The sequence below is a fragment of the Odocoileus virginianus genome, chromosome 11 (genome assembly GCF_023699985.2).
Source record: "Odocoileus virginianus isolate 20LAN1187 ecotype Illinois chromosome 11, Ovbor_1.2, whole genome shotgun sequence".
Classification (NCBI taxonomy): domain Eukaryota; kingdom Metazoa; phylum Chordata; class Mammalia; order Artiodactyla; family Cervidae; genus Odocoileus; species Odocoileus virginianus.
In genome coordinates, this window is record NC_069684.1 from 39,869,179 (window position 1) to 39,893,204 (window position 24,026).

The 24,026-nt window shown below is 36.0% G+C and overlaps 1 protein-coding gene across 7 annotated transcripts in view; it reads right to left on the bottom strand.

Moving 5' to 3' along the window:
- DNM3 (dynamin 3) overlaps positions 1 to 24,026 on the bottom strand; it is a 609,645-nt gene that overhangs the window by 547,244 nt on the left and 38,375 nt on the right. The window lies entirely within an intron of this gene.

A 24,026-nucleotide genomic window follows, 5' to 3' on the forward strand; every position in this document is an offset into this window, starting at 1 on the left:
GGCAGGCAAGTCCATGGGGTTGCAAAGAGTTGAACACGACCGAGTGTCTTTCACTTTCACTTCCTGTACTTCTCACATTCATAGTATAACAAAACAGTTAATATGAAAAAATTCATTCTCTACATAGAATAAAAACATATAAATTACATTTTAAATCATATAGTGTGACAGTATACTATAAGCTAAATCTATGCCAAAATGTTAAAAATGGTTAACTTTCAGCTGACTATTGGTGATTTTCGTTTTCTTATCATTTAATCTGTGTTTTCTAAATATTCTTCAAAGAGCATATTTAAGAAAAAAAAACTAGTTTCAAAGAATGAAATGCTCATCTCTTGATTAAATTCTATAAATCTCTATATATCTTCATAAATTATTTGATTTTTATTTATATCCTAAAGACTTAAAACAACTTGTTCCTTTTAGTTTTATTAGGTCTCAGAGGTGATGGCACAAGATTTGTAGGATCACTAGGTTCACAAAATGGTGCCTTCTCATGTCCAATAAAAAGCTTACTTGTGAAACTAGGTTCAAAATCAAAATGAGAACAAGAAGTATACTAACTTTAAAATAATGTCTTATTATAAAGAAATTAAGACAATGTCAGAAAATCAAGGTTAAATTCTACCATTCACCAATTAGGGCAAATATCTTGCTTTTACTATGTTCATCTATAAAATATAGAAAATGCCAGAATTGTTACATAAAGGAAGTTCTTGTCTGATGCTAGATTCTATACCTCCATATTAATGAATGAGATGATTTGAGAAGGTTCATTTTTTCATTCATACTAAGCTTTCACTATGGAATACCATGTGCTAACCTAGGTTTCCAATCTAAGAAGCAATTCTCCAAAGCATTTCCCTTACTTAGAATCCGAAGATTGACAAGAGATAGACATGATTATTCACAACTGTCAAATTTCTGACATCTGTTCTACTCATTAAAAGTCTCCCCTTGACATCTGTAGAGTAGGATAATAGCTGAAGTTGTTTTAGAAAACAACCTTCAAATAAAAATGGATTAGGGTGAAAAGCTTTTATTAATTAGAGAAAAGTACCTAAAAAGAAATCTAAATTTGACATTCAGAAGGGGCAAAACAAATCTTACCTGATCAAAGTCCTGCTTGTTTGGTTGTTCATGTTTAATGGTCAGATTTGACAAAATAAAAGGGTGGTAAGTATATCCATGCCATTTTTCTTTAACTGTCTCTTAAAATTTAGCGGTCTGGGAGCCACTAGTTCCGAGAGCATTTTAGCCACCCAGAAGCTGGCTGATCTACAGTTTGGAACCCTGCCCCTAACACAGTATCACACTTATAGAAGATGCTCAAAAACATATTTGTTGAATGAAGAAATGTAATCCTGTTACCTAAAGATGCTGTGGCTTGAGGATAACTTTAAATTTAACTCTAAGAAGTTTCAAAACAAAGTAAGAAATAATACATTAAGGGAGGCTGGCCTTAGAAAGCAAGATTTCCCTACCCTGTCTACAAGTTTTTAAGTCATTGTTAACACTGCCTAAAAGTTTAACACTTGGTAGGATATATTTGGATTAGTATGTACTCTTCTTTGAAAATATAAATATTTGAAGAGGATTAATGAATGTAACCACTTAACATAACTTTTTTATTGCAAAAATTACAAGAGTTTTGTCACCAAGGAGTTCACCAAGTATATAAAATATAACTATATATTTAAGATTATGGGATATATTTATAACTTAAAATAAGTAAATAAATGAAAGGGGAGCCAAGGTTCTCATTGTTGGAATGGGGAAGCTACAAATAAGCAAGAGGAATAGGGTAAATTATTCATATAATAATAGATTATAGCTGACATCAGTATGAACCCATGTTTAGTTTAACATAGATACAGATGGTCACACACTAAAATATCTATATTGGTATTCATGTGTGTCTATATAGGTTCAGTTCAGTTACTCAGTTGTGTCCAACTCTTTGCAACCCCATGGACTGCAGCATATGTATATACTATACATAGGTTAGTATACATATGTATATACTATACGTAAGCTAGATACACAAGTATCTCCTTGTTTTGTCAGCTGGGAAGGCCAAGAAGCAAGTATACCCCAGTAGCAATGAGCACAGCTAACATCCATATCTTGGTTTCTAATAGCATTCTCCAGGGTTCCTTGGAGAAATAGCTGACTTTGAGACTAGGGCAGGAAATATAAAAGATGATCCTGGAGCATTTTACACTGGCAGAAAGTAAGGGAATGCTCAGAACACACACACACAAAGATGAAATAAGCAATGGATCAAAGAGACACTGAAACCAACTGAAAGAGCTCCCAAGGGAACGTACTGAACAACAAAATGGAGTATTAGTTTGTAATCCAAAGTATAAAATGAATATCCATGAGTCCATACTAATATAAACAATTTAGTGATGAAATAAATGAAGAACAAGTCAATCTGCCATTCAGAAGAATTCCTAATAATTTATGTAAAGAATCCACCCTCGGGGAAGTGGAACAAAGCTTATACTCCTTAAGTGTAGGTTGTACAAGGTGATGTCTTTCCTAAGAGGACAGTATGCAAAGGGAGAAACCTGGCAAACGGTGTTTCAGTCAGGTAATAATGGTCAACATAAATTGCAATAAGTCATTTTGATAGCTTGTGCCCTTGACATGATATGAAAATGGCAATTTCCCTCTGTGCTCTTTCCCCAAAAAACATATAACTCCATTATAAAAACATCGAACAAATCCCAATTAAAAGCCATTCTACCAAATACTTGACCAGTACTCCTCACAATTGTCAATATGATGGGAAAAAAAAAAAAAAAAACAAGGAAAGTCTGATAAATTTTCAAAGTCAAGAATAGCCTAAACAGACACAATGACTAAATGCAGAATGCTATCCTGGATGGGATCCTGGAATAGAAGAGACCTCGAGATAAAAAAACCAAGGAAATCTGAAAAAAAATATAGACTTTAATAAAAATTATATCAATGCTAGCTTGGTATATCAATATACCATACTAACATAAAATTTCAGTAATAGCAGAAACTAAGTGTGGGGTGTATTAGAATTCTCTTTACTATATCTGCAATATTTCTGTAAATCTAAAACCATTCTTTTTTTTTCATTTATTAATATTAGTTGGAGGCTTATTACTTTACAATATTGTAGTGGTTTTTGCCATACATCGACAGGAATCAGCCATGGATCTACATGTGTTCCCCATCCTGAACACCCCCCCCCCCACCTCCCTCCCCATCCCATCCCTCTGGGTCATCCCAGTGCACCAGCCCTGAGCACTTGTCTCGTGCATCCAACCTGGACTGGTGATCTGTTTCACACTTGATAATATACATGTTTCAATGCTATTCTCACAGATCATCCCACCTTCGCCTTCTCCCACAGAGTCCAAAAGTCTGTTCTATACATCTCTGTCTCTTTTTCTGTCTTGCATATAGGGTTATCGTTACCATCTTTCTAAATTCCATATATATGCATTAGTATACTGTACTGGTGTTTCTCTTTCTGGCTTACTTCACTCTGTACAATGGGCTCCAGTTTCATCTACCTCATTAGAACTGATTCAAATGTATTCTTTTTAATGGCTGAGTAATATTCCATTGTGTATATGTACCACAGCTTTCTTATAAATTCATCTGCTGGTGGGCATCTAGGTTGCTTCCATGTCCTGGCTATTATAAACAGTGCTGCAATGAACATTGGGGTGCATGTGTCTCTTTCAGTTCTGGTTTCCTCGGTGTGTATGCCCAGGAGTGGGATTGCTGGGTCATATGGTAGTTCTATTTCCAGTTTTTTAAGAAATCTCCACATTGTTCTCCATAGTGGCTATACTAGTTTGCATTCCCACCAACAGTGCAAGAGGGTTCCCTTTTCTCCACACCCTCTCCAGCATTTATTGCTTGTAGACTTTGGATAGCAGCCATTCTGACTGAAATGATACCTCATTGTGGTTTTGATTTGCATTTCTCTAATAGTGAGTGATGTTGAGCATCTTTTCATGTGTTTGTTAGCCATCTGTATGTCCTCTTTGCAGAAATGTCTGTTTAGTTCTTTGGCCCATTTTTTGATTGGGTTGTTTATTTTTCTGGAATTGAGCTGCAGGAGTTGCTTGTAAATTTTTGAGATTAATTCTTTGTTGCTTCATTTGCTATTATTTTCTCCCATTCCGAAGGCTGTCTTTTCACCTTGCTTATAATTTCCTTTGTTGTATAAAAGCTTTTAAGTTTAATTAGGTCCCATTTGTTTATTTTTGCTTTTATTTCCAATATTCTGTGAGGTGGGTCATAGAGGATCTTGCTGTGATTTATGTCGGAGAGTGTTTTGCCTATGTTCTCCTCTAGGAGTTTTATAGTTTCTGGTCTTACATTTAGATCTTCAATCCATTTTGAGCTTACCTTTGTGTATGGTATTAGAAAGTGTTCTAGTTTCATTCTTTTACAAGTTAAAACCATTCTAAAATTAAAAGTTTACTTAAAAACAATTTGGGATGAGAGAAGATATTTACTGCATACGATTACCAAATTCATGCATCTAGCCTCATCTTAAATACTGTCCGTTGACATCAGCCACTTTCAGCTTTCTAAATGGGAAACTCTTAGATCTGATGCTTTAACCACTGTGGCCTTTTTACTTTGATGCTCTTCCTCTTGTGGGTGGGCTGTTGGTGAGCTCAGCACAATTTGGTTGCAAAACCATATAAAGTCAATTGTATGGGAAATTTTTCAGAAACCAATATATTTTTAAAATTAGATTTCTCAATAACCACATGGAGTGACTCTTAGAAATTATATCGTTTGTTATTTTACCTTCAAGAATCATGACAATTTTTTGCTGATGTAATGGGTATCTAATAATCAAGGCCAAAGAGATGTCCTAGATAGATTTATACTTGCCCATCCCCTCCACACACACACATACAGAACTGGAAGTTACAATTCTAACATAAACTATGTCACCTTTATAATTCTGAAACTTATTTTGCAGGAGCAGAGTCAAAAGAAAAAGGGTCAATTTAGCAATTTCTTTCCCCATTGCATGTTGCTTATAAGTTAATTCAACTGACATCTAAAACTGCATATGAATTCTTATTAATACAAGAGGCTCAGGGAGTAGCTGGTAGTCCCTGTTATGACTTAAATATGTTCTGTTAAATGCATGTTTTAAAGCCAATTTTACTATAGGAAAGTCATCAACTCAATTTTAAATAAATTTCATTACATTTTATCTCTAGGAAAGCATCTGTTAGTTTTCTAGGAAAAGAAACAAACTAGTCTTTTTTTTTCTACTTGGCTAGAAATGCTATTTCTATACAAATTTACAGACTAAGTACTTCCATTTAAGACTGAAGATAGTTTTAAAAAGCCAAATCTTAAAACTGTACAACAGATTCACTATGATCATTATTTTAGCACCCTTCTTATAGTACAATATCAAACTAAGCTTTAAATATGTCCAAAAGGGGTTGCTACCCAGGCTCCATTCTTCTCTTCTGATGTGAACTATAGAGAATTTGAACTTAAAATGTAAATGAGAAAGCACAGTCAAGTAAACCGCTCATTTTAAGGCACTACATACCAGCTTTGGAAGAGAGGTCTGATTAAGGATCTCTAGGCAAGAGCTACAAGGTATCCTTAATGTTCAACTACCTCTCTCTTTCTCTGGCCTTCAACAGATCCCACACTGTTTGAAAATAGTTATTTGAAGACTTGTATATATGCAGAGTACATCATGCGAAATGCCAGGCTGGATGAAGCACAGGCTGGAATCAAGACTGCCAGGAGAAATATCAATAACCTAAGATAAGCAGATGACACCACCCTTATGGCAGAAAGCAAAGAAGAACTAAAGAGCCTTTTGATGAAAGTGAAAGAGGAGAGTGAAAAAATTGGCTTAAAACTCAACATTCAAAAAAAAAAAACTCAACATTCAGAAAACTAAGATCATGGCATCCAGTCCCATCACTTCATGGCAAATAGATGGGGAAACAATGGAAACTGACAGACTTTATTTTCTTGAACTCCAAAATCACTGCAGATAGTGACTGCAGCCATGAAATTAAAAAATGCTTACTCCTTCAAAGAAAACCTATGACCAATCTAGACAGCATATTAAAAAGTAGAGATATTACTTTCCAACAAAGGTCCATCTAGTTAAGGCTATGGCTTTTCCAGTAGTCATATATGGATGTGAGAGTTGGACTATAAAGAAAGCTGAGCGCTGAAGAATAGATGATTTTGGACTGTGGTGTTGGAGAAGACTCCTGGGAGTCCCTTGGACTGCAGGGAAATAATACCAGTCAGTCCTGAACGAAATCAGTCCTGAATATTCATTGGAAGGACTGATGCTGAAGCTGAAACTCCAATCCTTTGGCCACCTGATGCAAAGTGCTGACTCATTGGAAAAGACCCTGATGCTCAGAGGGGTTGGGGGCAGGAGGAAAGGGGGACGACAGAGGATGAGATGGTTGGATGACATCACTGACCCGATGGACATGGGTTTCGGCAGGTTCCGGGAGTTGGTGATGGACAGGGAGGCCTGGCGTGCTACAGTCCATAGTGTTGTGGGGAATCAGATGCCACTGAGCAACTGAACTGAACTGAACCCAAGAGTATTCCTTGATTCATTGAGCCTACTGCAAATAATCTGGGGTGGTTTGGAGAAGAGCAATTACTATGCTTGTAGTTTTTCTCATTAATTTTTCCATACATCTTAGTTCAGAGTGTTCAATATCACTACAAATTGCTACAAATGGCAGGTAAATTATAATTAGAAAAAGATAAATTGAGGCTTAAACTCAGATTATGATGTTTACAACACATATAGACATCCATGCAAGTAAGGCAGCTACACTTAATACATTAAGTAGTAATCTTGCACCTTCTTCTACAACAATCCCTGGTAAATGCTCAGTTTCTGTTAATATATTTTCAGTAAAGAATAACTTTGAGGCTTTTCATCCTCCCTAGTAAGTGGCCATATCCCCTTCTCTAGCATCTAGAAGAAGCTTTAATTTTAAAAAACCAAAAGCCCTTTCTCCTATCTTTAGCCTATTTTCATTTGTTTGCTCTAATCTTTTCATAATCTTCAGCTAATTCTCAGTTTAAGCCAACCTGACACCATCCTGCCTAAACCTTCTTCTTATGAATTCTTTTCCAGAAAGTCAGAGTTAAGGAGTAGCCCATAGCCATTGTTTTAACTTTGAAATGTGTTCTGTAAATGCATATTTTAAAACTAATTCTACTACAGGAAAGTAACCAATTTCATATCAAATAAGCTCTATGCTTGTAATTTGCCTTAGTTACATGCTCCTCCCTTTGGTATATTTTCTATACACTTTGTGCTCAGAGAATTGTCTCTATCACTGGCTTTGTTAAGATAAACCACCTTGCCCATACACTTTTCTCTCCTGTTCAGATAATTTACAAGTAAATCATCATAATTTCATTTTTTACTATCAACCATCTTCATGAGTCACAGTCCCTTCCAAAATACTTACTTTTCCTCTAAACTTAAAATCTACTTCTAAAAAATGATATCCAGTAGTGTTGCCATCCAACAATAACACCGACGCAATGGACATGAATCTGAGTAGGCTCCGGGAGTTGGTGATGGACAGGGAAGCCTGGCGTGCTGCAGTTCATGGGGTCACAAAGAGCTGGATACGACTGAGCGACTGAACTGAACTGATCCAGTAGTGTCTTGCCTTGACATCATAGTCTAAGGTCAGTCAGTCAGTCAGTCAGTTCAGTCGCCAGTTCAGGCCTCCCTGTCCATCACCAACTCCCGGAGTTTACTCAAAGGGCATCTTTCCCCAAATTTTTTTAAAGCTATATCATCAATACATTCTTTGTTAGTCATTAAAAGATACAGGATAATAATTCCCTCCACTGCTTCTTCCACCTTCAAAGAGATGACACTGCTGGCAATATGAGAGAAGAATGTATCAGATGCTCTGTCTACACTAACTCACATCTGTACTGTACTGTTTTCAATACTTTCACATGCCTTACCACTTTTGATCTTCACAATAATCTTAGAAGTTTGGGAGAAAGGTGTTTACACCACATGGATGGAAACAGTTAATGATTATAGATATTGGAACCTATTTCAGGATTCTTTCCATTATGCTGCCTTCCTCTTCTTTTAGCAGAATTAGACTTTCAGCCAACATCAGGAATGCTAGAAGTTTCCCATCACTATTATTTCTTGCATCTATGCCAGTTTCATAATCTATATTAAGAACTCTTAATTGTTTCTAATAGCTAGAGAATTCATTCTCTGGGAAAATGGTATTTCCTCTTCTCTAAAAAAAAAATGAATTTCATATGACCTTGGTTTTATTCCCAGCTCCACTATCTTTTCACTACAGAGCCCTGGAAACTGGCTTCAGGACTACTGCAAAAAAAAAAAAATTACTATTTCTTCACACTTAACCAACAAATGATATTTCTAATTATAAAGAGAACCAAAAATTCCTCTAAATTCTTAGCAAATAATGATACTAAGTAGCTGACTTCTAACTACAGAAATAGAATAAGAAAAAAAATGAAAACTAAGAAATAAAGAAAAAACATTAAGTGGCAGATAACCAAGAATTTCTTGGCCATATGGATATTAAAATACAAGACAGGTTACAGAGAGCATAATGGAATCACAATCCTTTTTTACTTCTAAAAATCAGATTATAAATATTGTTTTACATAAATCCTGAAGGTTCCATGTGTTCCTATTGAGAAATAAAAGACAATGCAAAAAAAAAAAAAAGCAAAACTATGTATCAGATGATGCTTTAAAATAAGTTAAAAATCTAGCTATAATAAATTAACAATGAATGAAATAAACCCCAAATTTTTTCTGATATTAACAGGTTGCATACATATATGTAGGTTGCATAAATATGTCTACAATCAAAGAAATGTTTCAACAGCAGAGATTTTGTGGAAGAATTGTCTATTTAGTAAAGTAAATAAAACATAATAAAAATAAATGTAAAGTTTACCTTTTTTTTAACAGATACCACAAATCACTAGGAAAGGATCCGTAAGAATGGGATGCTTTTGCAATAACCCTAGCAATAATAAAGGCAAACCAAAGAACTTGTAAAACAAGCTAACAACTGACTTTACTGATCATGCATCTGTGAAAATTATAAAAAACCTTTTGAATAATAAACATTTGAAAAAGACATTGCCTCCAGAATGTATATCTAATATTAAAAAAGAGCAAACACTCTCTGTATTTAGCAGTAATGGTCATTAGCTCGGGACTATGGTCCTTGGGTTCTGACTACAGTGTAACTTAGAACAAGAGAAGTTTCACCTCAATATCTTTACTTTTTAAATGAGGATGTTGGATTAGATGATTTCTAAAATCCTCCTATCTCTATAATTCTCTGATTCCTTAAGCAACAGCAGAAGTCTACTGACCTGAATCTAATCAATTTTAGATCTCCAGTAGAAAATAGGAAGCACTTTGTCTATAACCCACAGGCAATTAGGATTTCCCTCACAGCAATTACATCTCCAGTGATTCAATTGCCTGATAAATCTACCTTCTCTTGCCCTTTGTATATGATGATAATACATTATTCAACCACAACACATTAAAATATAATTCTACTATAACCAAGAGGAAATAACTTTCTAGTAAGGTGTGTAATGACTCTTTCAAACATTAAACCAGAAAAGATGATAACTCTGGTAACTTCCAAAAATTTTTTTAACTTTAAGAGAGCTATGTAAATCTGAAGAAATGCTTATGGTCATTAATCAAATGCCTTGTAAATGAAATTACTAGACATATGTTCACCACTAATGACTTAATCTAATACTCATGTTATAAAGACTAAGACTTCTATGTTTGCCCTTTCTTATTTCAAATTCAAGCCACAGCCAGAAACAATGAGCTTTGACTCCAGCTCTTCTGTTAAGAACTCCTACACTATTCTAAATTCATAAAATCCTAAGGTAAATAACAAAGGCAAAGTGACTGACCATGGGGATTTGGGGGGGGGGGGGGCGGGTGGAAAGCAGAAGAGAGGGGCAGAAACATAAAAGCCATCACTAAAATTCATTTCAGTTACCCAAGTCCCCTAAATTGTTTCTTATATCTGCTTTGCCCTTAAAATGCTTTCTATTTCTTAAAACTATTTTAAATGCCTCATTATGATGAATCTCTACTATTCCCCTCCATTATGTGCCCATTAAATTACCATCTGACTGATAAACACTAAAGCCTCAGGTACTTGGTACTTACTGCATTATTATCTGTCACTCTTCATACACTAATTACTTGGACTGCAAATAAAAGATTTTACCTTGATTGAGGAAAAGTAGCTTAACAACTTGACAACTTTCCTAAAAGAGAATACAAACTCATAATTTTGACACATATTAAGAGGAACCAAACTTTCAGCTCATGATCTCACAAAAGAAAAAACAAATTTACTTACTGCCCTAAAGTGTAGTAACTTAAGCATCTATTAGCAGTGTTTAGGTCATAACATCTCAGAAGTCTTTTGATTTCTAGCAAAACTCCTAGAATTCAAAACAGACCAGTCTATGCAGCCACTTGGAAAATAGTATGGAAGTTTCTCTTTCTTTTTAGATATTTTTCTTTCTTTCTTTCTTTCTTTCTTTTTAACGTGGACCACTGTCATTTAAAGTCTATTCAATTTTGTTACAATACTGCTTCTCTTTTATGTTTTAATTTTTTTGGCTGCAAATCATGTGAGACCCTAGCTTCCCAACCAGGGATTGAACCAGCAACCCCTTCATTGGAAGGCAAAGTCTTAACCACTGGGCCAACAGGGTGATACCTGGAGGTTTCTTAATAAACTAAAAATAGAACTGCAAGTTGACACAGCAATTCCACTTCTATGTACATATCCAGAAAAAACAACAACAACAACAACAACACTAATTTGAAAGGACACACACAGCTCAATGTCATAGTACTCCTATTTACAATTGTCAAAATACAGAAGCAACCTACGTGCCCATCAATAGATGAATGGATAAAGATATGCTATGTGTGTATATATATACATATATATATACACTATATATATATATATATATATGTGTATATTCATTATGAAAGTTGCTCAGTCATGTCCAACTCTTTGCAGTCCATGGAATTCTCCAGGTCAGACTAGAGTGGGTAGCTTTTCCCTTCTCCAGAGGATCTTCCCAACTCAGGGATCGAACCCAGGTCTCCCTCATTGCAGGCAGATTCTTTACCAGCTAAGCCACAAGGGAAGCCATATTCATTATACATACACACACACACACACACACACACACACAATGAAATACTTTTTGTTGGTGTTCAGTTGCTAAGTTGCGGCCAACTCTTTGCAACGCTATGGACTGTAGCCTGGCAGTCTCCTCTGTCCTTCACTCTTTCCCAGAGTTTGCTCAAGTTCATGTCCATTGAGTCAGTGATGACATCCCACCATCTTATCCTGTGTCATGCCCTTCTTCTCCTGCCTTCAGTCTTTTCCAGCATCAGGATGTTTTCCCATGAGTTGTCTTTTCACATCAAGTAGTCAAAGTATTGGAGCTTCAGCTTCACCATCAGTCATTTTAATGAATATTCATGGTTGATTTCCTTTAGGATTGACTGGTTTGGTCTCCTTGCAGTCCAAGGGACTTTCAAGAGTCTTCTCTAACACCACAGTTCAAAAGCATCAATTCTTTAACGCTCAACCTGCTTTATGGTCCAACTCTCACATCCGTACATGACTACTGGAAAAACCATAGCTTTGACTATATGAATCTTTGTCAGCAAAGTGATGTCTTTGCTTTTTAATAAGCTGTATAGCTTTGTCATAGCTTTTCTTCCAAGGAGCAAGGGTCTTTTAATTTCATGGCTGTAGTCACCATCTGCAGTGATTTTGGAATCCAAGAAAATTAAGTCTGTCGCTGTTTCGATTCTTTCCCCATCTATTTGCCATGAAGTGATGGGACCAGATGCCATGATCTTTATTTTTTGAATGTTGAATTTTAAGCTAGCTTTTTCACTCTCCTCTTTCACTCTCATCAAGAGGCTCTTAGTTCTTCCTCACTTTCTGCCATTAGAGTGGTATCATCTGCGGATCTGACACTGCTGATATTTCTCCCAGCAATCTTGATTCCAGCTTGTGATTCCTCCAGATCAGCATTTCCCATGATGTACTCTGCATATAAGTCAAATAAGTAAGGTGACAATATATGACCTTGTTGTCCTTCTTTCCCAATTTTGAACCAGTTAGTTGTTTTATGTCCGGTTTTAAATGTTGCTTCTTGACCTGTGAACAGGTTTCTCAGTAGACAGTAAGGTGGTCTGGTACTCTCATCTTAAATGAAATACTACTCATCCATAAAAACACAATGAAATTTTGCCATTTATAAAACGTGGATGGACTTGGAGGGTCTTATGCTAAATGAAATCAGTCACACAGAGAAAGGCAAATATTGTATGATATCACTTGTATGTGGAATCTAAAAATTACAACAAACTAATAAATAAAAGACAAGCCAAATAACAGATATAGAAGAGAAACTAGTGGTTACCAGAGTAGAGAGGGAAGGGGGGTGCAGGGCTAACAGATTAAGAGGTACAAACTACTGTGTATAAGCTGCAAGGATATATTGTACAACACAGGGAACATAACTAATATTTTATAATAACTAAGTAGAATATAATCTTTCAAAATTATGAGTCACTATACTGTATACTAGTAATATATAAAAACATTTAAGGCAGGAGGGGAAGGAGGCAACAGAGGATGAGATGGTTGGATGGCATCATCGACTCAATAGACATGAGGGAGAGTGGACACTCAATGGTCACTATCGCACAGATGTCAATGGACATGTCAATGGATGGACAGGGAAGCCTGAGGTGATACAATCCAAGGGGTAACAAAGAGTCAGATGCAACTGAGCAACCAAACAACAACAATAGCAACTATACCTCAATTAAAACAAACCAAACAAAAACAAAGGACTACTCTTGCTACTCTAGAATACTCCACTACTGTCAACAAAGAGCCTTTCAAGATTCCTGATCAGATCATCTACAACCTTTGTAGTTCAAGGCAAAGTGCCCCTAGCCTAAGACCTGTCAACATCTCATCATATACCCAGTTCCAACCCACACCCTCAGGAGCCTCCAAAGCATGGTTATGGGCACCTCAACACACAGTCCAGGATCCATCCACTCCTTAACCCCTCACTGCGCAAATGCTATGCCTTGGCCATCTCTTGGGCCTCAGGAGTATACTTTGATCTATCCACCTTTAGGAGAAAAGCAAAGAGGTCCACACTGGTCTTGAAAGCAACTGAAGGTCATTTAGACAGAAAACAGAAAATTTTGGAGTCTGAGTCACTGGAACATAATTTAGGAGGAGGAAGGATACAATCTCTAGGTGGCAATGTGACCCCTGGCACATCCTTGACCTCTCCAACTCCTAGTCCCATGAAGCCAGAGGAAGTACAGAGTAAGACCTGCTAAAGTCTGAGGACTACAACAGAGGCCCCCAGTGCATAGATCTAAAGGAGGAACGATTTCTAGTTATTTGAAATTTCAAGACTTCTTCAGAGGCTTTGACTCTACAGGATATGGTCTAAACACAGCTGTATGCTCTCTAATACAGCTAATACAGCCTAATAGACTCTAATACAGCCTAATAGTTTCATAGAACATAATCAGGTTAAAATAAACATCATGGACATTTTTTAAAGAAAATTAAGGGTACAATATAACTATAAAAGTATGTATGCTTTACCTGGAAGATAAAGATTATTAGGATTCCATTAAAAATCTGACTTAACCAAGCTTGATGCATGAAACAGGGCACTCAAAGTCAGTGCACTGGGACAACCCTGAGGGATGGGATGGGGAGAAAGGTGGGAGGAGGGTTCAGGATGGGGGACACATGTACACCCATGGCTGATTCATGTCAATGTATGGCAAAAATCACTACAACATTACAAAGTAATTAGCCTCCAATTAAAATAATTTTTTTTTAATCTGACTTAGAGAAAAAAAAAATACCAAGTGTATACCCACCTTCTCTCCTTAGAACGTGCCTTATCAACTAACCAGTCAATAGCCAGAAGCAGTCTCCTAACGTTTGGCACCCAGGAGTACTGCCTTAATGCTCTCACTATACTGTAGAGTCTGGGGAGATGCTAAAGGAGCCATATAACTATATAGATCAGTTCAACTTTTCCCAAGGACCTAACTTGTGTCAAACACATGATACAAGCTAAGGGTAGAAAGATGGGTAAGTTCAACCCTGACATCAAGGACCTTATAGTGGACTGACTGAAGAAATGGCTTCATTTGTTCACTATCTATACCCTTTGATAATGCTCTCTCACACTGACCCTGGGGTCAGCCATATGACTTGCCTTGGACAATGGGACAGTAGCAAATGTATCAGAAGCAGAAATTTGAAAAGTCCATGCACATTAGAGTTTGCCCTATCGCTCTTGGGAACCACAAGGTGAGTCACAACCATGTATCAACAAGAATCCACAGCCATGAGTCAATAAGCCCAAGTTGCTTAAGCATGAGAGACCCCAAGAGAATAACAGATAGTCATCAACCAGCCAGCCCCCAGCTAACCCAGTGGCCATCTGTAAGAGTCAATCCCAGCAAAAATCAACTAAGCCATGCTGAGCACAGTCCAAACTGCTGATTCCACAAAGTCATGAGCTACCTTAATGGCTACTGCTCTAAGCCACTAACTTTTAGCGTAGTTCATTACAGGGCAAAGTTTAACTGATAGAAAACTCAAAACTTTATGGGGGAGACAGACTTGTACACAATACAGCATGAGGGCTTACAGTAACAGACCTAAGGACAGGATTCATGGATAACTCAGAAGTAATGGTGATTAACCCTGCTGCATCCAGCATGGAGGGTTGGAGTGTCAAGAAGTCACAGGAGTGTCAAGAAAAGAATCACAGAGAACATGATGCATATTCTTTATTCTGAAGGAGGGGGAAAAAGCACTTCGGGAGGCAACAGACTCAGTCAACCTCTGCTTCTTTCATAATTGATACAAATCGTCAGAGGGAACACAAGAACCAAACTGGAATCCATGGGCTGCTATTTCCACTGAAAAACTATTGGGTGTTCTTTCAACCAGAAGCTTTCTCTTTCTCTCAGAGTCCAGTAAGTTTTTACAGGACTGGAAGACGATAAGACTTTGAAGACGCATTCAAGTTGAACATCTGTTTGACTCAGCTATATTCAACTCCCTGTGATCTCCCAGCAGGCAAACTGAGAAAATGATAATACACTGTCACTACAGATTGTGTGAAAAGCACTCTGAACAGACAGGTACACTGGCACATTGGGAACAAGCAAATCTTACTCAAAAGCCAGACTGGGAATGTCCTGAGCTTCTGAAGCAATTTAAATGTCCAACAATAAGAGAATATTTAAATATGTTACTATAACTGTAATAAGGAATATGAGGGAGTTATTAAAATATGCTTTCAAAAAGCATTTAATAAGATGGGAAATTCTCATAAAACCAGATATAAAAAATTGCATATACTGAATGATCTCAATAATTTAGAAAATATATTCATAGGGAAAGAAAGGAAATACATCAATGTCAACTATATTCATGGATTAGCAGGATTATAAGTGAATATTTTCTTTCTCATATATTTCTGCTTTTCAAATTAAAATATAAAGGCATTTATTTGTTAAAAATTGAATCACACAAGCCAAAATTAATGGTTAGTCTATAGGATAACTGGCTTATACTCCTCAGCTATATCAGTGTCATGAAAGAAAATGAAAAGCTAGGGAAATGTTCCAGATTAGACAGTTAGAAAGACACCAAAATTAAATGCAGTGTGTGATCTTGACTTAGAACCTTGATTACAGGGAAATATGCTCTACAGAATATTATTGGGGCAACTGGAAAATTTTGAATAGGGACTATACATCCATGTGGTTATATTAAGAGAATGTCCTTGTTCTTAGGAAATATACACAGAAGTGTTTTTGCACATATGTGTGCAAAACATTAAAAAACGGTTAATCTGGTTATTCTTGCAATTTTTCTATTTTGAAATTATTTCAAAATAAAGTAAAAAATGATAATTCTAGGTAAGCCAGAAAAAATCTATTTAAAGGGAAATAACACTTGATTGGAATTGCAAATTCATTATTTTCTAGGAAATTCTAAGATTTGGTTCCTAAAACATTATGTAACATTTTCAGGTCAAATAACAAACTGTCTCCTTGGAGAAACTGAGCTAGGAGATGGACAAATTCCTTCACTAACGGACGCTCGGACTGAGGCTGGAATTTCTCCCTGCTCAGCAAGCCACTAGAGGCCAAGGGTGCTTGGCAACACATCAAAGTAGGGCTCTCTGGGTGCTGGTATTTACACATATATACTGTATGAAAAAGGCTGCCATTTCAGTGACATACACAGAACGATAGTTCCCCCATGGCCTTCACGCTGACTCCCCAGCTCTCTCAGGCCCAGCCTGGTTCTATGGTGCCACTTATGGCTCGGCCTGGCCTTCTGCCTGGAATCTCGTATTATCTCATCTGAAAATTTCCCAGTCACATAAGTATTCCCAAATACAGCTGAAAACCACACCCCTCAGCCTCTCTGCTCAGTTCTACATGAAAAGATAAAACTGGACAGAAGAATTTTCAGATCAAAAAGCATTATGTATTGTTCCTTTCCTTAAATGTTAAGTTCCTCCGGAAAGAAAGAGCTTTATCTTAAGCATATTCTACTTAAGAATACAGAGGCACCCCAGACTCTCCGCTGCCATTGTTGGCCCTGGGGCTGAATATTCTACACTACACTTAATGTGTATTCAATATCATGATCACAAAATTAAAGAGGTTAGTAAACTAATACTGTTTATGCTGTATTTGCTCTATTTGATGCTCTCTATGGCAAAAAATAATAATAATTTTAATTAAACTCACTAGCATAAGTATCAGTGGGAAAAGTTCAATTTCAAATGATAGCCAAGTTCTAACAAGAAGACAGTGAATACAAACTATAACTACACCTATAGATATTTCAATGATTCCAGCTGGCACATCTGATCATGTAACTGCTAATTACCAGATACTCTTCTGAAGACTTAGATTATTTATTTAAAAAATCTGCATGGAGATGTAAATACAAAATATAGGTCTATATCTGTATCATTTCCTTTAGTCAAATTCTAAATGTATTTCCTAGAAATCACAGGGAATAGTAAGAGCATTTGTGGTAGAGAAAGCAACCAGCTAATTCAACTTCTATTCCAACCTCCTTGTTTATCTTCCTATACTGCAGAGGCTAGAATGCCAAAGCCTTGTTTTCCAGACTCCTTTGTAACTAGCATTCTCAATGCAGTTTAGGTTTCACCATTCTGAATTTCACCTGAATTCAGAATCAAGTTAAGTAGGAGAGAAGCAGCACTCAAGGTTGTGTTTTGTTTTGTTTTGTTTTGTTTTTGCTGCTCTAGATCCATTGGGTTGGCCAAAAAGTTCACTTGAGTTTTTCCATAAGATGCTACAGAAAAACCCAAACAAGTTTTTTGGCCAAACCAGTAGAAAGCAGAAGACAGCTTTGAAGCTAATAGTGCAGGCAGCAGTGTGATTGAGAATCAATGCCTAAAAGTAGAACATCCCAAAAGACAAAAGTTGTTTCATGACTACTGGTTGTGACTAAAGTGGTCAAACCAGAAATTAGCAAAGAGACATCCTGAGCCCCAGCTTCTTAAACTTAATAAAGGTAGCAATACAGCAGTTCCCTTGGCAGATCTTTTTTTTTTTTTTGCTTATATAGCTAGAGTGGTTTCCATTATCTGCAGCTCCAACACACACTTGCCTGAAAGCTTTCATGATTTCAAATATCCAAAGTAATCTAAAGTGGTATAGACTCTCAGTGGATAGCACTAATTGCACACATCATATAATTCTTTGTTCTCTTCTCTGATCTGTAACAATAAAAATAAAGCCTAGATTTTAAAAACACAGCTACTCAACAGAGTCATTTTTTCCTTCAAATTCACTATGATTTGATGTTTGAAAATTGTAGTAAAGAAAGGAAATCCTAACTACTTCCAACTCTTGCCTCCTTGAACAACTAGAACAATGTCTTTCATACATCAGACCCTAAATACATGTTAGCAACTGAGTATGGGAAGAATGATACAGGTGATTCAAACTAGTAGATAAGCCAAAAGTACATTAGTTTTGATCTGGGGACAGCATATTAAATTGTGGGAATATTGCAGATAAAATTATTAGCATGAAATCTATTTATTTTACATCTAAAAACACTGACAGAAAATATAGGGGGCTCCATATTAAAATTTTAGGAAATTTTTACAGAAGTTGTTATAGCATAATTTCTCAGAATGACAAAGGATCTCATCAGATGGGTAATTTCCTCAGGACATTCCTGGTTTTTCAGAGATTCATGTTTTTTTCCATTAAAAAAAGAACTTGATCTTTAAGGTCAAAAATCCAGTTACAGAGGTAGGTAGAATCTGTTTGATGAAAGGTCCCAACAGCACCAAGCACCTTTAGCCTGTGTGTGTGCTAAATCACTTCAGTCGTGTCTGACTCTTTGCAGCGCCATGGACTGTAGCCCACCAGGTTCCTCTGTCCATGGGGATTCTCCAGGCAAGAATACTGGAGTGGACTGCCATGCCCTCCTCCAAGGGATCTTCCCAACCCAGAGATCGAACCCGAGTCTCCTGCAGCTGCTGCACTGCAGGCAGATTCTTTACCAGTGAGCCATGGGGTAAGCCCCAAATGAAAGTGAATTCCTGAATATTCAATTTGTGCAATGCACTTTATTAATTGCCAAGGAAGGATTCAGCGGAATAGGGAACAAGGTCTCTATCCCGAAGAAAGCATGAGTGAGAAAAGTTCTCACACCCTTTTGTTTCATCTATGTAAAAAGAAAAAAAAATCATTAACACTTTCGCACACTGTTAGTAATCCTTATTTGGAGGAGCTGTTGGACATCTTATCTTCAATACTTACTCCTTCATTCTTCTTAATAATTTCATGTGACATATTTTTAAACGAAAACTCTTTTTTTAAATTGTCTCAGAACCTCATTAGTCAGCCAAAAAATAGCATAATGTTTCACAATGCCTACACTGAGAATCACTGTCCTTAGTGCTAAGGAAAAGCTAAATGAGCAAAGGAGTGAATGGAAATGATACAGCTTAGCAAGCACAGATCCTCACTAAAGAACACCCACTCTCACTTGCAGCCTGTTCATAATCAGACACCCGCCTAAAACTTAACCATGATTCAAACCTTGCACATATGAATGAGGCAATTCAGTTCTTGTGAACTTGAATTCTTTAGTGCAGTAGCTAAAAGGTCAAGGAATTGGGTTAATGAGAACATGTCACTGGGGTGGCAAGGCAGTAGTGAGTGGAGAAAATCAAAGTCAGAGACTCTTTACTCTCCACTGCAAGTGAGAAAGCCAAGGGAGTAAAAATGCTGGCAATATGACCTCACTTTTAATTTTTTTTAGAAACATGATTATTTAGTTTATAGATTGCTGGTGCCCTTAGTGCTTCTTTTTGCTGTTAGAATCTTCTTTTAACCATTTCACTGGAGATTAGCACTTCTATAGAGGATGTATTAATACATGAAAAAGAAACTGAGGTGAAATTCAGCAAGAAAGATTTATTGTAAAGAAAAGACTAAGATGAATGGAATCATCACCTTGAGTAAGTTCAACTTATAAACAAGCAAACTTAAAACACTTAAATGAGAGGTTAATTATAATTCCTTGTTTAAAATAGTCTCTGCTTTATAAAAAAAGATTCCAGTTACAACTGTTTAACAGCCATAAAATCTTTGGGTTTAAAGCATACTTTAGGGAGTTCCCTGGTGGTACAGTGGCTAAGACTCCATGCTCCCAGTGCAGGGGGCCCAGGTTCAATTCCTGGTCAGGGAACTAGATCCCACATGCCACAACTAAGTGTCTACATGCCACAACTAAAGATCCTGCACACCACAATCAGATCAGAGATCGCATGTCCTGCAACTAACACCCAGCGCAGCCAAATAAGTCAATAAATAATTTTTAAAATAATAAAATATACTTTAACTTAACAAAATGTATTTCACATGTTTTACATATTTCAAGAATACACCAAAAGAAAACCTTACCTGTGTCATGGAGGGAGCTAGATGACTAAAATTATGGTTATTTTATTTCTATGGTTGCAGGACCTATCCAGAAATAAAACAAAGTTTGATGATTTAAGTTTTCAATATTAACTTTATCTAATTTCATACCAGACTCTTGTTTGTATCATTCAAGTCTATAAGCAGAAAAAATAATGTGGGTCACGGATGAAAAGAAAATCTTTATTTTCCATAACTACAAGACAGAAAACAAGAATCACACAGGTCAGAATCCCTATATTCCAGAATTAGATGGATATTTCTGTAAGCTAGCTAATAACCTTGGACAACATTAACTTTCCAAATGAAATCCTTGAAATGATAAAAGGAAATACTTCAAAAGACAAAAATACTTTAAAGTCACAAGTAACTCTATTTGGAACTACCATTATAAAATCTTAATAATCTTTCATCCAGAAACACAGTACTTAGTAAAAACTGTGGCACCAAGTTTTTACATTCTTTCTCAGTTATAGTCAACAAATGCCATTTGTTCTACAAAGATGTGATATGTGAGGTGTTTGCCATGGGAATTATATGATTATCCTAGCCCCCTTGGAGTTTAAGCCTAGAAGAAAAACATCCAGATGGGAATAATCCCAGAGCCACACAGCATGCCACAGGCAGGCCCAAGAGGGGTCTGGGGGTTACATTAATCAGAAGAGAAGAGGTGGGATGGGGCTGGGGTTACCAAGAAGGGCTTCACACTAGGTGGCATTTGAACTACACCAAAAAAGACAGAACTGGTATGCCAGATTTAGACAAGGAGTGATACGGAAGGAGGGAGGGAGGAAGGAAGGAAAAAGAAAATGGGAAGGGGCAAAGTGCCCTTTTCTGTTGTTTTGACTTTTTGTTGGAAAATTCCAAGCTTTTATAAGAAAGAATAATATAATAAATCACATACCTACATTCCACTTCAGTTACCAACACATGAACAACCTTGTTTCATCCCTTTTCTCACTCACTCCCATGTTCCACTCTTCTATGAGATTATTTTGAGGCAAATCCCAGATACCACATCATTTTACCAGTAAGGATTCCAGTATATTTTTTTAAAAGATAAAGACTCATTTTTTTTTTTTACTTACTGTGATACCTGTTTTTATATTTGTTTAACAAGCTGTCTTAAGTGCTTTACAGACACCAATTCATTTAACTCTCAAAATGATCCTAAAGGTAGTTACTATTATTCCAGTCATTTCACAGATGAGGACACTAAAGCCCAGAAGGCTAAGTAACTTACCCAAGATTGGCCAGCTAGAAAGTAACAAGACAAAATTTTGAACCCAGTGTTCAAGTTCAGATCAATGCTCTTATACACTGCACAACTCTATATTGCCGGTAAATACTTGGTTTACTTCTTCAGAGTCCAGTTATAACTTATCCAAGGGTCATTTTTACATCCTATGTTCCAACCTGTCTTCAAAAAGAGACAGTCTTTCCACCAAGTAGGAAAAGATACAGTTGCTTCCTTATTCCAAGGGAATAACACTGACATTTTTAGTAGCTTTAGTATATATAATTCAAACAAAGCAATCATGAACTCTAGAAATTGCAGAATAAATGCAAGAATAGCAAGTCATTCAGACTTACTAATTATATATATGTATTTGCCAAGTAATGAACTATTTGAATATCATATTTTGATGGTAAAAGCATGGAATTTTCAAACTACTTTTGAAAATCCAGTGTTATTGATTATACCACTGTATACCTTCTCACTGCAACATAGAAACATAAGAACTCTCAGACACTACTGAAAGATTATTTTGACTTGAACAAATGCCACAATTAATTTACTTTTAAGGAATCTGATGGTTTTCCCAATTCTTTCAAACAAGAGATTAACTGAATTAACTTAATTACTAAAATATGCTTACATATGTATATGTACATATCTATATACTACATATATATATAAAAATGGCAGCCAAGTTTATGTCTGAGCACCTATGTATCTGAAAAATACATAAGTGTTTGTATATTCTGTGTATGGACATGACATATGATTTTAAAATACAGAAAAACTAATATCTGATTAAGAATTTTAAAAATTGAGTTCACATTACATTAAGTTTTAAAGTGAGTTCCAGAAAAAGAACTGTACATAAAGTACTAAATAATGTACTTAAATAACTACTTTAACTGTGGTAAGAGGCCTTCTCACATTCCTTTCCTGCAGTCAAGTGACACTCAGGAGAAAAACAGAAACATTCTTACTTTTGAAAACACAGTAATAATGTATTAGGGCAAATCCATTAGGAAGTAAAGAAAATAGCTCCTAAAGGAAAGATTTGATAATACTATGAGGAATGCTTATTTTACTGTCACTGAAAAGATAAAAAAATACTATTTTTTCTTACTTTCTGGAGAAAGGAAAAGTGTATAACTTTTCACATGTTTCAAGCCTAATAGTTAACATCTGGCATTTTCACAGCTTCTAGAGCGTAAGGACTGTTCTTCAGATCAAAAGGATTGAATACTTCTTTAGGAGATGTAGGCTTCTCACTCCCAAAATTATCTGTTCTTTGCTTGGGATCAATTTCTCACAACTTAAGTAATTTATGTTACTATTTGCAATGCCAATTCTCAACTCAAGAGACACAATTAATGCTGTTATCTCCAAGGCTTTCTCTTCCCCCTGAATAATACTGATGCCCCGTGCCCTGTTCCACCTTTCCTTAGGTCCATAGACCTAGCCATCCTGTAACCTATCATATAATTTACTTATTTATTACACCAATTGCTTACCCATCTCTGAAGTTAGAATGTGAGTTCCTAGAAAATAAGAATCTATGATCCCTTTATTGGCTTTGTTTTCTAGTTCTTAAAATACTGTCTGATACATAGTAAGTGTTCAATAAATATCTGTTGAATTGGGGGTTTTAAATAACATTAATAGTAATGTTTTATGGCAAGCATGTATGGAAATGTGGAACAGGTCAGGCATTAAGCTGTGTGCCGTATATTCATTTAAAAAACCCTTAACAGACTGGGCAAATACATACAATTTTACTGATGAGAAAACATGTCACCAACAGAGATCAAGTAACTTCACAGCAAGTAAAGCTCATTCAAGATATTTTCACCTTGAAAATTTTCAAGATATTTTCAACTTGATTTCTTAAAGGACTACTCCATTATATCTTTAAATATCCAAACACATCCAGTAAGTACAACATATGAGTTATAAATAAATAAAATGAGTTATAAATAAAATGTGAGTTAAAGTTTGTTGTGTCTTCACAAATTATGGCAAACATGAGATTCAGACCCTAACAATAATTATAGAATTACTTTGCTCCTCTTTGCTATGATTATACTGCTCCCTCAGTCTTAACATCAGAAGAATAATTTCAGTAATCCTTTCCAATTTATAACATGCTTTACAAATATTATCAAAGTTATCTACCAATTAAAAAATACATCTATAATTCTTACTTTTCAACTGACTCCAAAGAGAGAACATCTTGCCCAAATTGGACCTGAATGAGACACAGATATTGAGAAAGAGACTTCTTAAGTAGCAACTTCTATAAATTTTCAGAACTGATAATAGTTTCCAAATTTTCTCTTTTCTCAAGAAAGAGACTAGGAGAAAAGCTACATAGTTCTACAAACTGAGTCGGAGTACAACTGGGGCCTGGTCAGCATGCCAAAATTGGTGGAAGCCATCCTCCTACTGTTCCAGTTACTAACATCTTGACTTCACTTTTCCTAGGAAATGCTAATAGGAAAATAAACAGAAAAATTTTCCAACTAACAATCATCTCTTCATTCCTCCATAAATTACTCATTTTGCTTTTTTAAAATATGTATTTTTTAT